Genomic DNA, 24,745 nt, shown 5'->3' with positions numbered 1-24,745 from the left:
TAATGGCCCTATCCAGTTATTCAAAATACTGCATAGTAATGCGTTGTTCAACAGAAGTCCAACAAAAAAAAATACCAAAAAAAAATAAATAAATTAGTTGACATAGGTACAAAAATGTAAAATATTCTAGCACTACTGAAGTCAACAGCTGTTTATCCCATAGCTTAAATGGAACTAAGAAAAGTAAGACTTGCAGAAATCAGTAATAGGTAGATCCTTCTGTCTTAAGCATATCTTAATACCGCACTTTTTTTGTGTAACTTTCTAAAATCTGAAAGTTTGCTGTTGCTAAGGAAGAAATACAATATCAGCTCCATCTAATCTGCTGTGACTAAATTAATTAAGTAGATAGAAAAATAAATCCATCCATATATATATACATACATACTGAAATAATTCAAGCTGTATATATCAGGAAAATAAATAAAAAGGCTATTCCCTTAAACATGTAAGTTGAAATGTTTTATTCTGCAGTGGCCATTTTAAAAATAAGTAGTTCAAGTGCTAGGCTTGAAAATAAAGTAAACAATGAAAAACATCAGATGAAGGAAATGCAATTAAAAAATATTGTAAACCAGCCAAAATTATATACCCCTAATTGAATAAGCAAGATACTGTGACAGACAGGCATGTACTATTAGAAGCAACACACTTCGTTTTGTACAAAGTGTTCCTTCAGCTTGTCAACGAGTAAAGAACAAATACCAACCAGGAGTTTGAAATGGCTTATTCACCACATAAGGAAATGTGTTGAACTGGATTAACCAACAATTGAAGAATTTTATCCAGGAAGCTGAAGATGCTTGGAAACTGGATGAGTAAAATGAAAAGAAGAATTATTTTAGAATACTTGTACTTGATGGAAAAATAAATAAATAAATAAATAAATAAGGATAAACTTACAAAAATTACAAATATTCTATCAAGAGCAATTCATTCACTAAGAAAACTGGTGGAATATAATCTAGATATTATTGTTATAAGATCAGTGTAGAACTGCATGAAAAAAGTGAGTCCCAATGGCTCATTTTCAAACTGGAAGAATATGCTTGAAAAGATCTCAGAAGAGTTAAAGTCATTAATATCTCAGTGGAACGGGAAACACTTAAAACCTGGGCAGAGCACAGAAGACTGCAAGCAATTTGTAAAATAAGATTTAGAGTAAAAGTGATAAACTGGGGAGGGAGACAGACAAAATCATTTAAATTAAATTTTATAAACTATAAAGTTCTGTATTAGAAGAGAAACTCAGATATACAATATCAAACGGGGAAGGCTGGAAAAAGAAAAGGACCGGGTATGTTGGATTCTGGACTGAATATGAGTCAACTGCTGATGAAGGTTTCAAAACAGAAGAATATAATTCTGTGTTTATTAAAAAGAAAACTCTACATAAAACATGGAAAGAAATTATTCCACTCTACTAATGACTGGTAAAACCTTAGCTACATCTATTTTTGTCTCTCAGCTTTAAAAAGATGTGGTAAACTGGAAAGAGTCCTGAGGAGAACAAAGAACAATGGGAAAATTTATAAAATATGGTCTATCAGGAAAAACAGAAGATTGAAGACAGGATGATAAACATCAACCAATGTTTACTTTACAAATTTTGAAGTCATCACTTATCCTGTTTCCATCAAAGGATGGCAAGAAGTAATCAGCTTCATGTGTGACAGAAGACTTAGATTAGTTGTTAGAAAAAAACCTTCTTAGCTGTTACAATAAAGCCTACAGAGGGAGAAAGGCAGCTCCAACAAGTACCCTTAAGGTAGGTTCAGGAAGGCTGGTAGAAGTAACCACTCCATTGCTGTGTCATGAAGCAAAACTTTTGCAGCTGAAAATGAGGTAACTAAAATGGGGATAGGAAGACAGAGACACTGGCTCTCCATCAAATAGTTTCTTTCACTCACACTCTGAATTTACAACCTTCAAGTACTTGTGGCCAGTACCTTTACTGGATAAAATCAGTACAGCTTGAAAGGCTTAAATGTTTTCTCGGTTGGTGCCAGCCCTTGTCCTTTGTCTATATAATGAAAAGTGGGAAATGCCTTTAAAAAGAGATGTCTGTGGACAACCTTGGGTGATAGCCTTGTACCAGTGGCTGATCTCCTTCATCTTAACAAAGTATCATGACAGAGAGTGCTTCTACATCAGGGAAGTACCCTGTTAGTTTTCAAAATATCTTTTCCTCACAGCTACAACTATGATGACATCTGGCAGTCACCCTCTTAACTTTCCCTTTTACAGACTATTCAGGTTTATGGTCTGACATGCAAATGCATTGGACAGGAAGATACCAGTAGCTGCAAAAGACACACCAACATTCACCAAATGAGGCATAAGCATATTAAATCTGTAACCCTACAGCTGCATTAGAAATATTTATTTGCCTCCATCTTGGTATTCTGGCCAGGCAGATCCATTTGGATTTGTAAATAGTCTGGTTAAAATGAACTGTTTTTCTTAGTAGTTGATTTTAAAGTTTCCTCTTGTGAGGAAATTTTCTTGTTGTTTTGCAGATAAAAATCAGATATATTTTGAAAAGATTGTCTACATGTGTGGGGGCAGAATAATATTTTGACAGAGGAAATGTCAATGTTTCTCTGCTTCATGCTCGGCCAAAGTCACTCACCAAGGTGTGGGAGGTGGCGGGGGTAGGCGAGGAGGGAAAGGGCAGGCCTTTGGATTTATACACAGTTTGGCTATGATTCTTCCTGACTTGAGAAGGTTATTTGGGAAGTATTGGCTTCAATGAACAAATGTTTTATCTATGTTTCTCTTTGGTTAATCAGTTTGATTGGTGCTCTTACACATGTGGAAAGCCTTATTTTTTAAGAGATAATGCTTTTAAGAGATAATGCTTGAAAACCTGTCCAATGCTCACCTCTTTAATCTCTTATTCTGGGCTATAGTCACTGCTTGAGTCTGCTATAATGAGTAGACTGCAGTGCGGGATGCTATTTAGGTGACAGCAGATGTCTCCTCCAGTCCAGGATCTAGTCAGAAGGACTAAAGGTATTATCCAGTCTAGTCCAGTCTAAATAATGTCATCATGGGATGGCTCACATTCTACAGAAGATCTGTTGATAAGATTGATTTTAATGTTGTTATTCTGCTCTTAGACAATTTAAGAGTATGGTTTTGGCCATTTTTTCCTTGGTCTCAGACCTGAGGTACCCCAGGGTGGTAGCTCACTAGTTGTCCTGAAGTATTACCAGATCTGTGTGGCCAGACTGCTGGACTTGAAATACCTTACTAAAAAACTCAGCTGCTCAGCTTGCAGTCCCACCCTACACAAAACCTCTCTCTGTCCCCATTTGACCTAGAACATTAGAGGATGAGAAGGTTTGTCAGATGCCTCACCAGATGCTGCCAGATGTCAGATGCCTAGCCAGAGTTTACCCTGCAGCTGTTGGGCTGTCACAGCTCTTTCTTTAACCTGTTCCCAACATGATGCAATTACATCCCACCCCTCTCTCAGAGTAGCTTCTCCAGTTCCAGCCAAAGCTGAAGCTTTAAGAAACAGACAGTGAAACTTTGGGTATCAAAGTGCAATGCAGGCACAGCAGCAACAGACAAAACAGATAATTTTTTAAAGCATTTTACCTAAAAGCAGGAAATGACTATGAAAAAAGCACTGAAGCACTGCATCAGCAAAATGCTCAGAGATAAAATAAACACTGTAAACATAATACAGCCTTTCATAGTAGGAGAAAGACTGAGGGAGGAGGAACAGTACAGCCTTTGCTGTTTTGACTGGCATCACTGCTTGTCTCACTCTGACAGGTTGCCAGGTTAAGGTTTTGTTTTGAATCAGTCATTTCCCTTTGAACAGTGGCAACTGTTACCATTGTTACCCTGTTACACTGAATATAAAACAAAATTTCCACCAGCTTTCTTGCCATATGTTTATTCTAGAAGGCAGCAGGCATCTAGAATTTGGTAACAATCATAGTGAGGAAATATTTGCAGGACCTGTCTCAACAAAATAATTACCTGCATCACAGAAATATCATACAGAATGCGATACTGTATTCACAACTGTTGTCCATGAAAGCTAACCTGAGAAACCTAATGAAAGGTATTGTGTTTCTTTGTTTGTTTTAATTGATTGGGTATTGCTTCAAGGAACGTCTCTAAAGCATAAAGCACACACCTGAGGGATTACTCTTTAAACTCTGTTGAGCATGTTTTAACTGCTAAAGCATTTAACAGATATTCCTGAAATATTTTTTTGCTTTGTCTCCACAATAAATCTAGCCACTTCCTGGTGAAAGCAGTTTCCTTTAGGAAAGTGATACAAGGGGCTTAAAACAGGGCTTCATATGGGTTTCATATTAGCACAGATTTAATTATGAAGGCATTTGAATGTCTCCAAACTATCATGATTTCTTAATTACTTACGGAAAATATTTTATAATGAGGTGATATGTTTCTTATTTATTTGCAGTGTAGTTTGTTCTTCCTAATCCTTTAGATCTGAAGAACTAGATATAATGAAATCAATAAAATCTCCCTTTATTAGTATTTTTACACTTACATGTAAATCGGATTATCACTATAGTGCTTAGTCATTTAATAAAGTAGTTCAATCGTTAATGAGTGCTCCCTCTTTTTGAGTTTCTAGAATGAATAGCCAGCATCAGTGAACCTTCACGACTAAAAAACAAAACAAAACAAAACAAAAACAAAAACCAACCAACCAAACAAAAACTAGAAATCACTAGACGTGATTGAGTACACAGTACCACAGTACCCATATGGTCTTCTGGACTTAAAAAACTTGAAGTCTGATGTAACATTACAAGCATTGGATTATAATTTATTAATAACAGCTTGTATTTTTGAAAGAATTTAGAGGAAGTAAACTCCCAAATCCAAATACCTTTTAAAGGGTAATTATTGCTAAATCTCATAGGTTCTTTTGAAATTCCAGAAAATCTTTAAAAAGTAGAAGAGAAGAAAGATACATCGTTTTGACCTTAAAAAGAACCTACTCTTAATAATATTGATATTATTATACTGCTTGGTATTGCATGGATTAAGTATATGTTTATGAATGAGAATGAGTGGTCTTCCTTAATCTTAGAATTTAGTCAACCTTCATACTCACCTTTTTTAAGGTAAAATAATCTTATATCAAAGTACTGCAGTTTGTTTATTATTCTGCAGATAGTTAGATAATCACCTTCATCTTGTTTAGCTGCATTTAATTCTTTGAGCATTAACTGGAACAGTTTATGTGTGAGATGTATGTCATACTGAGGCAATTTTTACAGTATTAAGACACCAGAATGTGAAGAAAGGAAAGATTTTAGGAGATATTCTAGAAAAGGCAAGGACAGCAAAGTTGAGCATTTAATTAAATGGGGTGCATTTGGAAGAGTGTTGCCAGCAGGTCAAGGGAGGTGATCCTCACCCTTTGCTCAGCCCTGGTAAGGCCACACCTGGAGTATTGTGTCCAGTTCTGGGCTCCTTGGTGCAAGGGGAACATAGAACTACTGGAGAGAACCCAGAGGAGGGCTACAAAGATGATTAGAGGACTGGAGCACCTGTTGTAGAAGGACAGGATGAGAGAATTGGGCCTGTTTAGCCAAGAAAAAGAGAAGACTGAGGGGAGACCACATCAATATGTATAAATATCTGAGAGGAGAGTGTTAAGAGAATGGAGCCAGTCTCTTTTCAATTGTTCCTAGGAAGAGAACAAGAGGTAAAGGGCATAAACTGAAGCACAGGAGGTTCCTGCTGAGTATGAGAGGGCATTTCTTTACTGTGAGGGTGACAGAGCACTGGGACAGGTTCCCCAGACAGTTTGTGAAGTCTCCTCTGGAGATATTCAAAACTTGCCTAGATGCCATCCTGCACAACGTGCTCTAGATGATCCTCCTCAGTAAGAGGGTTGGACAAAGTGATCTTCAGAGATTCCTTACAACCTCAGCCATTCTTTGATCCTGTGAAATTCTGATGTAAAGTATCATTAGAAAAATAAACACACACACACACAATTATAACCTGGCAAAATTCCTCATTATGGAAATGGATCGCCCCGGTAGGATTTACCTGTTTTTGTTTTAACAAGTAATTGGTCTTGTCTCTTTGATAAGTGATTTCTCTTGTCATGGAAGTTTGCCTTCAGTGTTTCAGTTGGAGGGAATCCGTTTTTAAGAAAAATGACTAGGAAAAAAAAAAAAGGATTAAAAAATAAATGAAAAGAACATACCAGAAAGGGGCCAGTCTCCCTCTTTCACAGAAAACACTACAAGATAAGAAAGCTTTTTTACCTGATCATCTATTTGTTTTCAAGTTCCCAAGATACTTCAGGAAAAGTACCACAGAAAAGAAATAAGAGGAGGTAAAAGAGGAAGAACATATAACAGATGTTAAGGTATGCACAGAAATACACAAGAGTAAAATACACAAATTATATTCAAGCTTTTTAGTTGTTTTCTTTTATTGACTAGTGCTAATGACTAACAAGCTTTTCATTCCATCACATTTTGTGCAAGTGTGTTACATTTGCAGATTCTGAACAATTGATGAGGTAAAGTAAGTTATGGCAAAATATGTATAAAGACCTTTGGATTGAAATATCTGTATCTTCTCAGTTAATAATTTTCAGTTAAAAATAAATAAATAAAAATGACAGCTTCCTTATTAAAACCATAAAGTGACATCCTGACTCAAGAACTCCTTAAACGTAAAATAAACAGTATGTAAAGAGGACACACTTTGCTCTCAACAAAATGTTCCCATCTTTTGGATGGAACAAGGAAGCTGTATAAAGTTAGCTAAATGTCCCAGTAATCTAGGGAAGGAACTGGAAAATAACCTTGCCAATTGAAACTGCAGGAGTTCTTTTGGCCAACGTAGTGTCAACACAGAGTCACTTTGGCCAACAAAGTGGGCTATGGAAACAACAACAAAAATTATGTAGTGTTGTCAAAAGTGCCCAAGAATATATAGAGCTACATTTTCCAAAGGCAGAAACCTTTTTCAAGCAGACAAAAGGATCAGCATGAATTATACACCTGTATTTGCCAAAATGCCATATGCAAATGTCCAAGGGCAAGTGGGAAAAAAAAATAATAAATGGAAAATGTCCGGTCCCCACTTTTTTTTTTTTTCTTTTTTTTTTTTTCACAGAGAGAAGTACAAGAGGAATTTCAGGTTCCCCAGTGTTCTGGGGATACAAAGTTCAAAATATACAAATAAAAACCTGTGTATGTATATAAACCTAAATGTCATTAGTGATATTGGCTCTCAGCTTGGCTCTGCACTGGAACTTTGAACATAAAGAAATCCAGTCTCTGTGTTCAGTGCTATTAGTTATGCTTGCATACGTTGTTGCAAGTTTTTGTATGAACAAACCAATCATTAAAGAAAAATGTACAAAAGAGAATCCCCAGAATCTTCTATAGCTTAATTATCCTAAGAGTTGATGAACCCCGCTGCTATCACTGGGAGAGAAGTAACATCTACTGAAGCCAGCAACCCCTATTTCAATAACCTAATTTGGGGGTTGATATCCAAATATGCCAGATAGATAGGATGGTAGAAGTCTCTGAAGACTTCTCTAGGTTTAGGGGATGAAACTAAATGTGACTTTAATCTTTTATTTCAGATCAGTTTATCCTTTGATGGAGCCTCTATACTTTCCCAAGCCCCTTAAGTGAAATGGAATGTAAGTCAGAATACAGACATAAATAAATGCAAACATGCTGTTCAGTGATATCTGCTCCACCAAGAAGAATTGTCTAGCTCTGTTCAGAATAAGTCAGCTGTTCAATCAGCTGGAGGGAGCAGAAGTGTCTGAAGAAATCAGAAACACAACAAATATATATTGCTCACACGTGAATCAAAAATGGCCTATTCTGGCAAAAAGACAGGTATCCAACATGAAAGGATTGCTAGCTGACGATTGTATATCTCTCTGAAAGCATTTTCTTAGGGACATTTCTTTGGATTGAGGTGATGGGAAGGAGATTTTTCAGCATAAACTCTATATCCACAAACAGCTTTCTGAGAGGTGGAAGTCAAAATGGCTTTGTGGCTTGCATGTGGCTTGATTTACACTGAATATTTCTGCTGCCTAATCAAGATTCTTAACTCTGAACAATTTCTGCACAGCCTGTGTTTCTTGAACTGGAGGGAATCAGTTGTTTACTTCTATATATATCCTTTTATGGTAAGTGGTAGTAGTATTTCTACAAATAAATTGATCTCTTGCCCACCCCAAACTATAAAAATATTAAAAATATTAATAAAAATAAATTGCTATTTTGCTATATTGCTAAATTGATTCCGATCTGATAAATACACTTAAGAAAACAAAAATAAATAAATTTACAAGCAAGCATTCAGAGAAAATGGCCACTTAATATGGTCTCTACCTGAGACCAATTTGTAAGATTCAAACTTGAATTCAGAAGACATTTAAAGGAAGAAGTTCAGAAGAGTTTTGTCCAACTCTCCAAACCTGATTTATCACACAGTAAAAAAAAAATAAATAAATAAAATAAATGAAAGGCAACTTAGCTACCAGGAATGTGTGAAAGGTGGCAAGGTTACAAACCACAGGAAGTGGAACCAATAGAGAAGGACCTGAAATCAGGTAGTAGAGATGTATCAACACATGGTGGAAGGGCTGTCACCATTGGAATGTTGGTATTGAAATACATACTGTTCTAACAGCTAGAAATAAAATTAAGAGTACTGCCACAGTTTAATAAAGAGAACTTCTGCAAGTAAAAATTTTCAATAACATGGATAAAACTGAAATTTTAAGGTCAACATCAAATTGAAAGAAGTAATTTGAATTAGGATCTGAATTTGGTCATTCCCTTGGGTCAAATTTAAACCTGGATGAAGACCTCATCAATATTTTGCTGTATCATTATGTAGACACATTAATTTTTTCACAATTTTTTCACACACAAACTGGAAAAAAACATGCTACCGAGTATGGTAGGACCCATTTATTCCTGAATGTACTAGCTAACATATTTTTTCACCAAGCGTACTGTGACTAATAAGTCCCATTATAAAAAAAAAAGGGGGGGGGGGATGGGCGGGGAGGAGGTTCTGGTCAGCTAGAAATGACAGATCAAGCAAAAGAGCTGGGCATAGAACTTAATCACAAGATTACTATGAGTCACTAGTATGATGATAAAATGTAATGTGATGCTAGACCACAGAAAAAGCAAAATATTTCCAGCAGATATAGGGTCATATTAAAATGGTGATGCAAGGTGACAATAAACAGCAGCCTCTCTATCTTAAGTTGTGTGCAAAGATGAATTCACATCAGAAGAGGTAGAAAGAAGGACCAGTCATCCTAACAGGGAACTGATAATCTTCTTTGGTATGAGAGAAAAAAAAAAAAAAAAAGAGCACAGACAAAATATGGTTGTTCTGTGAATTATGTTAGCTCAAAGTAAAAACTGGAATGATAATTCTGGGAGGCAAAGACACCTGAATTAATTTAGGAAAGAAGAAAAAAAAGCTTCCTTACAATCCACTGAGTAAAGTCTTGAAACAGCTTAACAAAAGAAGAGGAGGAGCAAAATTTAACTCATTACAGGATTAAGAAATTAGGGATGATCTCTTGTTCATTGTCATCCATTATCATTACACATATCTGAGATGCAGCTTTTCATGAACAGATAGAGAACTACTCACAGAGAACAATTATTCTAAGTAAAATTTAGCATTTACTTAGTGCTTAGTTTGTTGTACTCTGTATAAAACTTTACTAATTTATATCAGTGTAAGACATTGTTTAATAAATTGGGTTGAGGGGCTGCACTGTAATAAGATTCACAAGACCTATGCTATGGAAAATGTGGGAAAAACATGAACCAAATTTAGTAGCACCAAATACTAATGATTAGCACTGGCTTTTCACAATGAAAAAGACTTTTCAATCCTTCCTTCCTCCCTATTAACCTCAGTTTAAAACATGACCGTATAATAAAACAAAAGGGTCACATCTAGAAAACAGAAATGAAAACAGGTGTTTGATTTAACATAAATAGTTTAAGCTGTGTTTAAGAGGTAATAGGATACTACACAATATGTGCTTCTTTCTCCTCTATCTCAAAGCCAAGTCCAATGCTGTATTCAACTCTGTCTGCAGGTAAAGTTTTCTTTTGGATTTTGTTGTGACAAGATGTTACAGTTTAAAAAACCAAAGACTTCTATGTGTTATCTATGGAAGACCTGCTTTGGAATTATGGAATGTACTGCTGCTGTTAGTTGTCACTGAGTCAGTGGACATTTAAAATGAATGAATCATTTTATGACCACTAATATTTTCTGTAGCTATGCAAGATAGAACAATGAGTTCAGCATTAAAATTGCATATTTATTTTTTTCAGGAAATTGTTTGGGAGTATGGGGTAAGAAAGGAATTTATTCTCAATTTCAGCTATTCATTTTGGCAGACGGACTTGGGGATATTTCAGCTCTCCCTGACTGTAGGGGTTGTAGCTGCCGCTGTATCAGGACAAGAGATGAGACAGTGATTAAAACTCCAGTACAATAGAGTTCTATATCCCTTCATTGAATATTCTTCCTTTATACTCCATATATGAGGACTAAAATCAGTAAAACTGATGTAATCATGAGAAAATTCAGGCTCAAGTTTGATTTAAAAACAAAAACACTGAGGTATCCTCTAAAATGCAAGCAACTATTTGTACAGTATTTTATCAGCAATATACAAAATTATGTAAGCTAAAGAATTGTTATGGCCAGTGTCAGAATTTCAGGGGTTGCCTGTATACTTTTCTGATATCATTAAACTTAGAATTGTCACTTTGCTATGAGCTTCCTTCCAGCCTCCACAACCATTCTAGGTAATGAGGGGAGTTACAAAGCATGTTCAATTGTGTATTGACTCATCAAGAGTCAATACAGGACTTTCACATTACATGTGCATTTCTGCATTTGTACTATATTAGATAGGTATGAAAGAGAAGAAAATGCATAAACTGATTACACTTTACACTTCTAGGTATCTACACTTTTAAGATCCACTCTAGAGACTTTATATAACTGCAAACCACATCTCTCAAACCACATACAGAGCTACAGCTGTCATACTTAACTTTTAAGTACATAAAATCACAAAGAGGACATCTAGAGGGCACATATAACTTTTCCTGAAAAACCAAGCTTTGGGCATTCAGGCTGAATGTTTAATGTACTACAGAAAAGTATAAAAGTGCTCAGAAGACAAGCCACAGAAAATGGACTCAACAGCTTTTTTCTCCATTTTGCCAGAGTTTGAATACATCAGACTGCTGTGGACAGTTTGAGTCATTTTGGTCTATCTGCCTGTGTTGGGCTTCTCAGGAAACATTTTGTACTTTTTCCATCTAACAGGACACCTAAGTACTATATCAAATGAGATCCACCAAAATCAAAGAACCTAGCCGATCTGACTAGACACTAGAAACTTAGAGTTTTCTTTCATGATTACAGCAAGTATACTGTGATTCAAGTACTAATATTTTGAGTCAGGTGTTTGTATTTTAACAAGTGATTTAAAGCATTTTTAAACTAGAATCATGGGTAAATTGCCTGCAATAGAGCCATCCATCTGGAAATTTCAGATTTTGTTTATCTATTTTCACAGGAATTTTGACACATCACATACTTGGGGTTGCAGAAAATGACAATGTGCATTTTGACTACATGCTGTCTAGGTAAACACTTGTCAAATGAGATATACTGAAATCAAAACAAGCCTTTGTGTGTGTGTCACTCCATAAGTTACAGTTTTCTGGCTATTGGACCAGATTTTAGTTACTGTTCCAATACTCATCAATAAGAAAGGCAGCACTCTGCAGACTGCTGGTCCTATAGCACAGAGAGTTGCATTTTGGATGGTATTATAAGTATATAATTAGAGTAATCTTTCTACCATATCCAAAAATGGAAGGAGCAACTGTTGAAGCCACTTCATGGGTACTCATCACATAAGGCATGTCAGTAAACCAGCCTCACTGTAAAATGATCAAAGCAAATATTTGAAAAGAGGCATATTTTGGTATGACAGTGGATAAGTTAGTAGAATTGAACTTGCCCTAGCTGGAGGAGTGTGCGAAGAAGAAAGCCTTAGGAGTGGCAGGAACAGGCAACAAGGACTACATATTTTGGTTGAAGTATGAATTTATATTATTTTGAAATTGCAATGCAGTGGTATTATGCAGTCTTGGTGCCACAGTGAATTACAGATTTTTGGTTGTATGGGGCAGTTCTTTATGAAAACATGACTTGCACTAGCACTGCTGGATAGTCTGCTTTGTGGGATGTTTTAGCAGGTCAGCCTAAAATGGCCACCCTGATCCTGAATCTTACTTTTCTGTGATGTGCAGTTGAAGGTACACGTGTGCAGCCCATATAGATTTCTGCCTTCAAATGTCCTCCATTTCTTAAGACACTGCCTGGTCTTATTTTTGCCAGTCTGTATTACACTTCCTAGACGGAGAGAGGTGATGCTCAGGTGTTTTTCCCCCCCTATTTTTTTTTAAGTAGATTGTGGGGATACTTTTACAGACCCTGAAACTGCTTTTCTGATGGTTAGAGTACAATATTGCTGCTATTCTGCCTATTCCTTATTTTAAGTGAAAGGATTGAATCTCCTAACTTCCCTTAATCAGAGTTGGAAGCTTCATCTATGACTGAAATGAAGATCAAGGCTTAAATGCAGGGATTAGATAGTTAAGCTGTGGGTTTAGAAAATACCCATATTTGCCATCAGATAATTTTGTGATATTTCTGTAAAGAAGGCTCTTCAACAGAAAACTGGAAGGAATTCAGCAGTGAGGAATTCCAGCAGTGAGAATTTGAGATGTTTGGGAAATCAGGAGCAAACTGAAACTGAGGTCTTAGAAATGGTGGTATTTTTTTTTCTGGTGCCAAAAAGCAAGCCAAGTTATTTTGTCCTGAATAATCTGTAGATTTAATCGCTGTTGAAGTGCCCAAGGGATTCTCTGACAGAGTTTTGGAATCTGTAGTCCCACTTGGTGCTCTGTTTTACAGCTTCATAACAAAATTCTGAAGCTGATTTCTGCAATGGATAAAGTGGAGTTCAGTATATATTTGATCTCTTTTAATAAGTAGAAACCTTAACTGTTCTGTAAACAAAGACTCAGCCTAGTGTGACTATACCTAAAAAAAACTTTCTTGGATTGTGGAAGTAGTGTATCTTGTATCTTCTTCACTTATTAAAACATAAGGCCTTAATTTCAGAGCTAAGAATAAGAAAGATGACAAAGAATAAGACTGTACTGGAAACTCTGCAGCATGTGCCTTAACTCCAGTGAAAATAGTTATGGTTGAGTCATTTTGATGAAAGCATGTACAGCAAGAGATCTACAATTCAATAAGTATGTGTATTTAAACACATGGAGTCAATGATTATCTGAGGAATACTTGAAAGCAATATTTTAAGCTGCATAATTTTTCTCATAATTTACCATGAAAATGTATACTATTCTATAGATTTCCTTCCTCTTTCTCATAGTCTAAGAATTGCTGGGGCCAGAAGCAACTTGTTCTCTAACTTCCTATTGAAGACTCAATATGCCACATATTTATTCAAAATATTTCCATTTTCAGGTGCATCTGCCAGGAGGGGGTACTGAACTCTTTCCTGCTGTGGGCAGACATCATTCAGTTAAGGAAAAATCAGAAAGATGACACACAATTGTTTTAGCACAACAACAATGACCCTACAAGGTATAGCCTTGAAGATCTTACCATTCCATACTGAACTCAAGATCTTTATTTGGACATTTCCATTCCATAGAATCTTTGGGTTGGTTAGCAACGTTAGGGATAATTTAATCTTTGCACTTCCCTTCTCTTTTATCTAGGCATGGCACTAGCAGTAGGGAAGGATAATGAGTGTATATATATATAGAAGCATATATATATATATATAAGCATATATATATATATGGAAGATAATTTTGAACTTTTGATGTCTTTGGGGTACTTAGGTAAATGGAGTGCTCTGAACAAAGGTAAGGGAAAAACTTTTATAGAGAGGTAAAGCCTTTTTACTAGGATAAATTGTCGAACTGGAAAAGAAATAGAAGCTCTCATGCTGATGAAAGCTTCTCACTTTTTTCCAAATTTTATGTCAGTTGCTCTGGTTTCTGTGGCAAAGTAAATTCACTTTTTTGTTGTTGTCATTGTTAATAATAATGAATTCTTAAGTTTAAAGTGTATGTTCACTCCAGACAGAACATAACATAATCTATTTGACTTACATGGAAGTTGCCGTATGAGGCTATCATGAGGGATATGCTCTTCTGAAATTTGATGTTGTGTTTCACTTTGTGTGTCTAACTTAAAAAGTACTTGTAATGAACACCAAAAATTTTGGTATAGTGGTGTTTTAATAGCAATGTATATAACAATGTGATTCTCTGGTGAGAATGAAGTGTGTGAAAAGTGTGACATATGCATTAGCTGTCCTTGTTTTGTGAACTACCTGAAATTTTATATCTGAACCCCCACTGCCATGTGCCATCATAGAAAGCCTGGTTTACTGAAGTGTTAAGCTCACTGCTATTCAGGAAATTGTTTCTTTGGATTCCATTTTCTCTGTTTTTAATAAAGCTTGGTTTTGGCTAGGATTGCTCTTGCCTAGGTAATTTTACAAAAATGCCTGTAGAATGTTGAGAAACTCATCTGCTTTATGAAGAAGACCTTAAGAGCTTCCAGAACTTAAAAGTTCCTTTTCGTGCCAATCATTGGACAGGAAAGAGATTATTCTGTTATGTTTTGTAATTTATGCCTATTATAAGGCTACAGTGAAAAAAAAAAAAAAAAAAAAAGGCACAAGCCCACAGACTAAGAAAAGGAAGAAAGTTGGTGTCGGTGAGTGTCAATGTAATATAAAACAACATGAAAAATGTCTAATTTCTACTTGGCTGAACACATGAGGCATGCCATCCCTTAGCCATCATGTTAGATGGAGCATTAGTCACAAAAGAAGTTCTGCAACTTGCTGATATTTCCCTGCATAGGGGACATTCTCAGAGGATTTTTTAGGTTGAGTCCATGGCTGCCTGGACTCGCCAGATCTGTGTGGAGCTGCCAGGGTGTCTTGGAAGGGCAGCTCTTCATCTGCAGTAAAATGACTGGCCTGTGAAAAAAACATATGAAAAATCAAATATGAGATGGACTGCTGCACTGCAGGTGACATTTACAATGCTGCAAATTTGGGTACCTTAGCGTTTAGAACTGTTTTACCAAGAAATTAGAAAAACTTTACCCAGAAATATGGATTTGCCTGTTACTGACAGAAATAAAGTATTTCAGCAGTTGTTCTAAGAACCCTTTTGACAGTGGCTAAGACAAAAATTAATGGCTTCAGAAGATAAAAACATTCTTATCCCTTCTTTTGTATAAAAGACAGTATGCCTTATTTCCTATGTGTTAAAAAAATATCTATGTCTTAAATATTTCAGCCTCATTGCATTGCTGACAAACATTTAGCACTATGCAGGACTGCATAGTGTCCTTGAAGATGAAGTTTAATGCATGTGAGCATTTTCTAGTGGCTACTTCTAGCCTTTTTGACAGACATTTATATGGGGTGGAATGCACGACATAGTTTCTGGCAGATCTTTCAGTAATAAAATTTAATATTAAATTCATTACATTATTAAAACTTTTGTTCTTGTGTGATGTGATCCTGACAGGTTCAGGATCTAAGGTTCATACTATGTCAACTGGAATATATGTGTGAAGGGAGAGTCACACTTCCTAAGACATATATATCAGTCAGGAGAAAGTCAGAAGGCAGTCTCAGTTCTTTTTTTCTATGTATCAACTTGAACTTACTCACTAAAGTTTATTCTAATTTAAATGAACAAGAATTTGTTTGTACTTGGTAGAAAGTTCCAGCCTTTTTTTCCCTGTGAAAACTTTGCTGTTAGGCCTGATGAAATAATTAGTTTTTCACTTTATTTACTGGACTAAAAAAATTAAAGAAATATTCCAAATTGAATGAAAGTGATTTTTTTTTTTTGTTTATCCTACTGTAATGAAAAAAAAAATGTAATGCAAATAAAACACTGTTACTACTTGGACATTTTATGCATCAAAATACTTACTTTCATATGATTTTTAATCCTCTTTAAGACTGAGTTATTAAATGTAGATACATCTGTAAAAAAAAAAAAAAAAAAAAAAAAAAAAAAAAAACATTCTTTTCAATGGAATAAAAAACATTTTGTTCAAGAAAATATTCAGACAAAAACATTTTAACATTTTCAAGTCTCTTACATCCCTCTCTGCCATCATCCCAACTGCATTTTCCAGCAAAATAATCTACTGAGTGTTTTTTTAGGTTGATTTACAGCTGGTTCCTTTAACTGGGCTTGTCATTTTCTGACAGCTGCTTATTGTGGTTTGATCTGTTTAGCAAAATTTTCAGAGAATTGTGATGTAAGCATTTTATGCACCTGAAAATAAATATGGATGTAAACACGTAAAGGCCCTTCCTTACTTATCCGTAGTTGGTATAGGCTGCTGTTAAGGCTTGTTTCAATCTTGAAAATCTTAAGTTTCTATAGGGTAAATGAACCTGGACCTTGGTTTTGAGGTCTTGGAAGGGAATCAGACCAGTGTTCCCTTGTCCAGTTTCCACCACACTACAGGTCTCTGCTTACGGTAGAATCATAGAATTGTTTAATTTGGAAATTACCCTTAAGATCATCAAGTCCAGCCATCACCTAACACTACCAGGTCCACCACTAAACCATGTCCCTAAGAGCCTCATCCATATGGCTCTTAAATGTCTCCAGGGAAGGTAACTCCACTACTGCACTGCACTCCACTACTCAGGAGCCTGTCCCAACCACGCTTTCCATGAAGAAATACTTCCTGACATCTAATCTAACCATCCTCTGGTGCAACTTCCACGTGTCCTAGTACTTGTCACCTGAGAAAAGAGACCGGTCCCTGACTGGCTTCAGGAAGCAGTACAGAGCATTGAGGTTTCCCTCAGCCTCCTTTTCTCCAGACTAAACAATACCATTTCTCTCAGCCAATCCTCATGTCTTGTTTTCTAGTCATTTCACCAGCTTTGCTGCTCTTCTCTGAATGTGTTCCAACAATTCATTATCTTTTTTTATACTGAGGGACCCGAAAGTGAACATAGGACACAAGGTGCAGCCTCACCAGATCTGAGTACACAGGGACAATCACTTCCTTAGTCCTGCTGGCCACACTATTTCTGATGAAAACCAGGATGCCATTGGCCTTCTTGGCCACCTGAACACACTGCTGGCTAATGTTCAAACAGCTGTCAACCAACACTCCCAGGTCCTTTTCTGCTAGGCAACTTTCCTGACATCCTTCCTCCAACCTATATCACTGAATGGGGTTGTTAAGGCTCCAGTGTAGCTATTTAACCTTGTTGAATGCCATACAACGGGATGCAGCCTACCTAGGCTATCCAGATCACTCTGCATAGCGACCCTACCCTTGAAGAGATCAACACTCCCACCCAACTCCATGTCATTTCAACCTAACTGAGGGTGCACATGATTCCCTCATTAAGATCATTGATTAAAAAATATTAAACAAACTTGTTTCCATTACTGAGTCCTGGGGAATACCGCTTGGAACAAGCTGCCAGTTGGATTTAACTCCATTCACAATGGCCCTTTGGGCCCAGCTATCCATCCAGGCTTTTTACCCAATGAAGAATACATCCATCCAAGCCAGGAGCAGACAGGTTCTCCAGGAGAATGCTGTAGGAAACATTATCATAAGGGCAACTGCTCCCTTTTGGCAACAGTACAGATCTTTTTAGGCAACCACAGCTTCTATGCTTCAGTAACAGGTATCATTCAGAAATAAGCCATAAAGGCATTTGCTATGATGCAGTGGCAGAAATACTAATATATGCTTGCATTTAAGACAAAGTGTGAGCCTAATACATTGGCACTGATTGGTGCTACAACAAGCAAAAACTTTAAAATTGTAAGTCTTATTTTTACTTTCAAACTTTGTAATACAATAATTATACTTCCAGGTGCATTTCTACTCTTTTCCTTGTCAGAAATGTGAAAAAGCAGAGCTAGAAAGAAAATGGGAACTTTTCTGTATGGAAAGTATTGCCTTTCCTTCAGAAAAGCCAACTATTCAACCTTTTTGAAATTTGGTAAGAGAAAACCAAATATTTTTGGCCAAAGCCACACAAAAATAGTTTGGGGGTTTCCCACAAAAAGCCCTGCACATTTCTAAGAAATGTAGATACTATCTGGAACAAGTACATTCAAAAAAATCTTTTCCCATTCAAATAAAGACTCATGCTAAAAGGTTATTTTGGGTAATCTTCTCCTCCTTATTTCATCAATTATGCCACTGACTCTAATTTCATCGGGAGGAAGTATCTTATCAACAACTATATTAAAAAAATAATCCTATACTGGCATGGGGGGAAAATAAATACATCCATTTTTATTGGTATCTGTTGTAGTACAAATCTTTGAAAAACAATCAACACAGTACCACTGGTTAAGTTTTGTTGCACATAAGACCAGCTCCTGGTTACAAGTTGATTACAGGTTCAGACAATGCCAAAATATTCAGCTCAATCACAGAAGCTAAATGTAGGTAGAGGTGCTGAAGAGAAAGACAGCAACAAACTTCAACTAAGTATCTAAACATCTTACACTGGTCAAAAGGATTTATGAGCCTGAAATCATGTGACTTCAATTTGAAGAACCTGATTAAAATTTCATGTTGATCTGTTTAGCAGTATTTGAGGAAGAAAGAATGAAATGCATATTCACCCATTACCTATGCATGAGAACATATCTAAACCACTAAATACATAAATAAGGGATATTCTAAAATGGTATATTCAACTTAAAAAAAAAAAGGAGTGTTTTCCACTTAATGATTCTGCATAGCTTTAATAGGCTTTAAATTCACATAAAGATATAAGATTCATATTCAGAGAAATATGAAGAAGAAAGAGAAAGGTGGAGAGTAAAAAAAAAAAAAAGGTATATACAGATAACAAAAAACAAACTGACATCTGACATTTCAGGAACAGAACCCCTAGAACCTCTTTTTTTCAGTTCCCAAGACCAAGATATAGGCTAAATCAGAGCACATGAACTAGTTTATTTAAGTCAAAGATTCCTGATATTTTTCCAGTGAATATTTCAGACCCATTTTGAAAAACACACCCGAGACATATTTTCTTCTAGTATCTGCCTGAATAGCACTTTTGCCTCTGCATAAAAATGCTGCACTGTTTTCAAATCCATTCCAATACTTTTCCCAGTGTTTCACTTTGAACTGAAGAAAATGAGAATTCTGAAGGCGCACCCTTTTAAAAAACTGAGTCACATCAGGTCACAATGATTTGGCTTAGATGGCTACATAAAACAGTGCAGTTGGCACAGATCTATCATAAACAGCTTGGTAGTGATTTTGAATGAAAATGAGTATGCTTGGAAGCCTGCTGAAAGACGAACATGGAGATGTAGATTTCCAGTTCTCAATCCTATTCATGCTGGCAAAGCACCTGCATGTTGTTACAGGCAAATGCCAAACTCTTTGTTTTGAGGCAAGAGTTTACTCCCTCCCTCATTTATAGCCACTTTCATGGCATTCTCATGCAGGCTTTCTTCTCTGTTTATTCTCAGTTTAGTGGTGTGACAGCCTCTGGTGTTCCATCGCAACAGTAAATCCTATTTTCCAAGTGCCTTGTTTCCCAATAACCACAATGTAAGATTCATGTAACTTCATCAGGAATTATTTTTAAAGATGAGCTGGCAAATCTAGGGTTCAGAAACTTCTTCCAGTACCAAGATTATACCCCATCTCCTCCAAGTGACCCTAAAAGGCCTCCAGCTCCCACCTTGTCACAGCCAGGTCCTGAAGAGGGCAGAACTGAAAGTATCATTGTGGCTCTGTGGAAGTAATACATGCAAAAAGCAAGAGAGATGAGGCACTGTTTTTCTCCAGTTTTACCCTAGGACAAATTCACTGACTTGAATGAAGTCACCCTGGAGTAGAATTAATATAATACAGTGATAAATCAAGCCTATTGATTTACTGACAGTGCCCCTGTAGGACCTTCTTGAGCAGCCAGCCTACTGAACATTGCTTGCAGCATTGTCTTCCCCAGCACCGTGCCATGCCATTTCCACAGACAAATTGTTTCCTGACACAGCATAGGCTGATCGCCATGCTTCCTGCTTAGTTAATGCATTATAACCACATTGTTTTGCACTGGTTGCCCTCTAATTTGTGTGCAAAGGGTTTTTTGAGTCAAACACACAGCCCTCAGCTGTGACAAATCCATGTGGAGTTTTGACTCCTGAAGCATTCAAAGATCACAGGGGATACAGATGCAAAATGGATTTCCCAAACTACTTTTATGATTTGATTATTTGAGAAGCAAGGAGAGAAAAGATGTATCAGACCATTGGAGCCAAGAATGCTTTCTAAGGAGGCAGTGGTAGCCAAACTTTTGGCCTTAAATTCAAGGTAGCAAAAGATGCCCTGAGGAAATATTTATACATCTCTTGGCCTTTTCCAAACTCTTCAAATTTTTCCACCTTTTGTTTTCAGTCAGATATTAAACCCAAGAGGCAGCTTTAAACACTGAAAAAAATTATGTCTGGTCATAATTGCTTGACAATTAGCAGCTCTCGGCACAGCAAGCCAAATAATAAACCTTTCTTCCAAGTATATCTAGTCATTGTTTTGATGACACCTTTTCAACTCAAGGCTTCTCTTTTCTGTCCAATGTCAAAAATGCCACAGGGGTGGGACAACATGAAATGAAAATCTGACTGCTCTTTGGAAATCAGATGGGAAGAAAAATACCTTAAGAAAAGAAAGTGCAAGAAGAGCCACTGTTCTAGTCTTCTTTCAACAACTTCAAGAGACCTTTGCTGTTGGAAATGTTCTGTTTTTCTCCTGGAGTTCCAAAATTTCAGCAGATTGTGTGGTGTCCCAAGCAAAGCTCCAATGAGAAACATCAAAAATTATATTCAACAAACAGATATAATTCACGTCTGTTCTGAAAAGTCCTGTCAATATTTAGTGGAGAGGAGAAAGGCAACCTGAGAAGGAAGATGAAATACAAAAGAGCACCTCTGTAAAATGCCCCACAACTGTGAGATAACAAGGCAAAGAATGTTGGGGCTCTCATCTTTTCTCATCTCCTGTCTAGTCAATAAAACTATACCAGCACTGTTATGACAGAGTCTATTTGACATTTTAGACATCTGCTTTAGGACAAGTTGGTACCTGCAATCCATTGACCATATGGAATGCATACCCTCTTATCATAGAAGGTTGCTCAGTAACTTCCATAACTGCAGACTTTCACATTTCATATGCACTTATATGTAGTTAGACAAATTCCACCCCATCTCTAATCACATAGTTCTATTGCTATTGTAGGCTCAGATAGCAAAATCTCCTTTAGAAAAGAATGCCTTCCAATAGAGGAAAACAACATGTTTCATTGTCAGCAATCTTCAGGAAACAATCATGGATGTCAGATGTAGAGAACTATTGGTCAAACACCTGTAAGATACCCTATCTCAAGAGGCACGAAAATATGGACAGCTCTATGACAAAAGGGTTAGTTCCAACATATATACAACTGTTATCATCCAGATATCTGTCCCAACTATTCTAATAGGAGGAGTATCTCTCTCTTCCTTCTCTCTCTCTTGCTGAGGAAAGGACATTTGATCCAATTGTGAAATAGCTCCTGAATCACCTGGGCTCAGTCCAGATGGCCCTCCTTGGGGCTAGGAAACACCATCAAGAGGAAGAGGAATACAGTTAAGGAATGGGGGAGGTACCTATTTTTAAACATTTCCAGACTCCACAGAACTACTCTCCCAGAGCCCTCTACAAAGCTGAACGAGGTGTTTTGAAGGTTGCATTCATCTTCTGGTATACACTTCCATTCATTTCTAAATCAAAACAACATCCAAAAAGAAGGAAAGACAGAAGACGGGGAGAAAGAAAGCACAAATTAACTAGAGATCTCATACATTCACTTTAGACTTAAGTGCTAGTCATGGTCTCTATGTGAATAAAGCAAACTAGCACAATGATACATTAACCAAGCTTGAAAGGATAACAAGAGATGAAAATACTGTAATTATACAATGTTCACAGAAATGCCAAGCTGAATTACTCTGAATTGTAAATGAGACCTGAGGGTCAAGTTCTGTCCCAGAAAACACATCAAAAACTTCACCTAAGTAAGTGAAGTAGTGGTGACCAGTAATCCAGTGCAGGAGTGTTTGTGTGTGTGCATGCATGTGCATGTACATGCATCTACCCTTCCCTGGGGACTTCCTCCCTCCCTTTGGGTTCTGAGTCTTTGACTTCAGGATTAAAAGCACCGTCATCTTGTATACTTACTCATTAAACCTTCTCACTCCTCTACTATTTACTTCCTGATAGAAAAACTTGAGCTTCAGCCAACAGAACACATTATCTTAGATTTCCTGACTTGCACTTGTTGAACTCCACGACTTTTCCACACAGTGACAGGTTCCTAATGTTCTGGATGCCCTACTTTTAATAACTGCAGCCTTTCTGAGATAGCTCAAAAAGAATGTCCCTCAAATTTCAGTCTACAACTTAGGCCCACAGTTTAAGCTCACTTTTGCTCTAACAGCAGATACAGTAAAAGGAGAGGGAAAAAAAAAAAAAGAAAAAAAAAAGGTAGAATTTCCCTAAATCTAAGACTATAATTAGCCAGACTAACAGCACAACATACCACTTCAGACACAATTCCTTGCAGTTGTCACAATTTAAAATACCTCAGGGATGCTTTGAATTGCCCTCCAGTTCAGGATAATTAGCAGGCCCTTCACATACTCCCCTGCTTGCTCTCAACCCGCTGCTACACTTTGACCACTGGGCCTTTCTGAGCTTAATCTCCTTCATAAGCATGTTGGAGAGGATTTGTTCCATCTAACTTCCCATTTCCATTTGATATGGACTTGGTGCAAATTAAAAATACTTTTCACAAGCTATCTGTTGGCAGAGAGTTTACCTGGTGATCTTCCAGAATGGCTTCTTTTACCCCTGACCATCACATTAGGTGATAAATTCTGTTTCTTTAACACCTTTCATGTAACTTACTTTCATTGATTAAATCAATGCTGATGATATTCTACAGATTTGCAGAGGGACTTCACCTACTTATACATAACCCTGGAAGCCTTTTTAATGGGATGTCATGGAGTATACTTTGGCAGACCACTGAAAACAAGTTTATTTTACTTGCAAGATCACATAGCCAGCTCAGCAGTGCTGAAATGTGGCAATGAATTCCTCTCATCGCGTAGAGATGATGATCAGCAATACTACCAATAGATAGGAAAAACTAACCCAGTTGTCCTAGTCAGTGGATCTTACTTGCATTTAAGACTGACACATACATAGCAATTTGCCTGTGTTCTGCAGCAGCTGCAAACTATTAACTATGACAATGAAGTTGATTTTTAAACCAACAAATATGACAGCTATTATGAAAGTTCTACCATTGTCACATGGTGTGCAGTCTTTAAATTCATCCCTTGCTGTGTGGCTGAACTTTTATTGAATTTTTTTTAAATTAAAAGAAGGTCATGTGAGGACAGAAAAACTCTTTGTCAATCAGACTGTAGTGCACAAAACTCTTTCAGAACTCTCCCAAAAGCCAAAACCAGCATACTGCACTTAAAGTACAGTGTTGCAGAGATACTATGGCTGTATTTGACAGATGAAAAAATATTCCCCCTCATTATCCATTGTTTCCTTCCACCTCCAAAATGCCATCATGTTTGCTGGGTTCCCAGAAAACCTAGCATCGAATGACCTGTTTGCTGACTGGGTAAACAGTTTTCAAGATAAGAAACCTTCAAATGATACCCATGACCCAAAACATGCACCTTTGCTATAACACACTGATAGAAACAAAATGTAGGAGAACTGTCTGCCAATCCAAGAACTACAGAGAGAAGGAAAAGAAGTATTTTAGTTTCTTCTAACAGCAAGGAGATGCCTTTGAAGAATTCTTACAGTGAGGTATAATATAAAATATCTCTTATTATGCACAATTAAATCCTAGCCAAAGCATTCCCTAAAAATCAAGGTCTAGCCTTTAAATAATGTTCCTTTTTCCTGTATGGTCCCAGTGACACAGGCCAAAACATATGTGAATGCTAGAAGCCCTTAAAGCTATTCAGCTGAAGATCTGATTCCTCCTGGTTTCTATTTCCATTCATCTTCTTTCTCACCTCATCATATGAGCTACCCTTCTCCTTCAAAGGAACTGCACAGAAACCCACAAGAGGGCACGATCAGGCAGAGAAGGGGGTGAGCCTCACTATTTTACATAACACAATCATATGCATCAAAACACACACACACACAACTTCCCAAATGTCTGAGGTTAGTTATCCTTCATGTCCTGACAAGTTACACCCACCTTTCCCAGAGGAACTAACTCACTCAATAACAAGTACCAGACTTCTGTTAAAACAGCAAATAAAGTAGGACCACCTACTGTCCAATCCTGCAAACACTTACTGGTAGACAATCCTGCATGCCTACCACCATGCACAACCTCTGAGTTTCATCTGCTCTGCCCATGTTACTAAGTGCCGTATCTCCAACAAATGTTCACAGAGTTATGCTCTATTGCTAGGTCAAAATCAGGCCAATTCTGCAA

General features: G+C 36.9%; 1 long non-coding RNA gene across 40 annotated transcripts in view; it reads right to left on the bottom strand.

Moving 5' to 3' along the window:
* Positions 1–24,745, bottom strand: part of LOC110352930 (uncharacterized) — a 237,964-nt gene that overhangs the window by 105,740 nt on the left and 107,479 nt on the right. For 37 of the 40 annotated variants that reach the window (XR_011809464.1, XR_011809463.1, XR_011809480.1 and 34 more), the window contains 5 exons: positions 16,137–16,189; positions 6,282–15,163; positions 6,061–6,174; positions 5,848–5,961; positions 710–810 (listed from right to left, as the gene is read on the bottom strand). This is a non-coding gene — a long non-coding RNA (uncharacterized lncRNA). The remainder of the gene's footprint in view (positions 1–709; positions 811–5,847; positions 5,962–6,060; positions 6,175–6,281; positions 15,164–16,136; positions 16,190–24,745) is intronic. The other 3 variants (XR_011809494.1, XR_011809500.1, XR_011809488.1) reach the window with 2 other exon arrangements.

This window comes from Anas platyrhynchos, chromosome 5, assembly GCF_047663525.1.
Source record: "Anas platyrhynchos isolate ZD024472 breed Pekin duck chromosome 5, IASCAAS_PekinDuck_T2T, whole genome shotgun sequence".
NCBI classification, from domain to species: Eukaryota; Metazoa; Chordata; class Aves; order Anseriformes; family Anatidae; genus Anas; species Anas platyrhynchos.
This window is presented reverse-complemented; position numbering and strand designations above follow the sequence as displayed.